General features: G+C 47.0%; 1 protein-coding gene across 2 annotated transcripts in view; it reads right to left on the bottom strand.

Moving 5' to 3' along the window:
- Positions 1 to 367, bottom strand: part of cntn1b (contactin 1b) — a 15,532-nt gene extending 15,165 nt beyond the window's left edge. Inside the window, exon 1 of one of the 2 annotated variants that reach the window (XM_015045626.1) lies at positions 223 to 367. The gene's annotated coding sequence lies outside the window, so the exon portion shown is untranslated. Of the gene's footprint in view, positions 1 to 81; positions 175 to 222 lie in introns of those variants that run through there. The other variant, XM_015045627.1, reaches the window with a different exon arrangement.
- Positions 368 to 756: the final 389 nt, after the last annotated feature.

Here is a 756-nt window from a genome sequence, read left to right as displayed (position 1 = left end):
CCCCCTAATAGTGCCGACTCCAACGAGGCCGTCCGGATAACGCCTCAAAAAGTAGCTGCGCAGCTCCTTACATCACCTCACCCTAATGACGCCGGAGCGGCACCGGTAATTCGTAGCTCTGCATTGCGGTACTCCAGAGCGGGTCCATTTCAGCACCACGGCGAGCCCAAAGCATTCCACAGAAATTAAGAGGCACGAAAGGCGAAGCGCGGTCGGTCTTACCTTCGAGACAGAAGGACTGGGAAGAGAGAGAAAAAAAAAGAAAGAAAGAAAGAAAAATCAGTAGTCTGTCTTCATGGCACACACGAACCCGAACCGCATCGCCCCCAGAAACAAGCCCACCCGCCGGAACGTCCCGTTCAGGGTGAACTTTTCTATTGGCTCAGAGCGGCGCGTGAGGAGGGAGGCGACGCCGTGGCTGTGATTGGTCCATGAGCAGGAGAGGCTGGGAGGGATGCAGGAGACACGCAGCTGCGCATCCCAGACAGGCAAAGGCGTCATGGAAATGATGAAAACATAAGTATTTGCCCACCTGCGGATTTTTTATTTTTATTTTTTCCATTTTATGTTGCTCTCTGCTTTTATTTTGAAGTGAGGATGTCACACTTTAAAGTTGAAGATCATAAAAGGACATGTCAATATCACCCAAGGATAAATAGGACGTTTTTCCCCCTCTTTATTTACTAACATTTAGAGCATGAATATTCTTTATTATGATAATCTTTATTTATTTATTTACATTAAGTTCTTAAAATG

The sequence above is a fragment of the Poecilia latipinna genome, unplaced genomic scaffold (assembly GCF_001443285.1).
Source record: "Poecilia latipinna isolate Pla-1442-1.1 unplaced genomic scaffold, P_latipinna-1.0 Scaffold735, whole genome shotgun sequence".
Taxonomy (NCBI): domain Eukaryota; kingdom Metazoa; phylum Chordata; class Actinopteri; order Cyprinodontiformes; family Poeciliidae; genus Poecilia; species Poecilia latipinna.
This window is presented reverse-complemented; position numbering and strand designations above follow the sequence as displayed.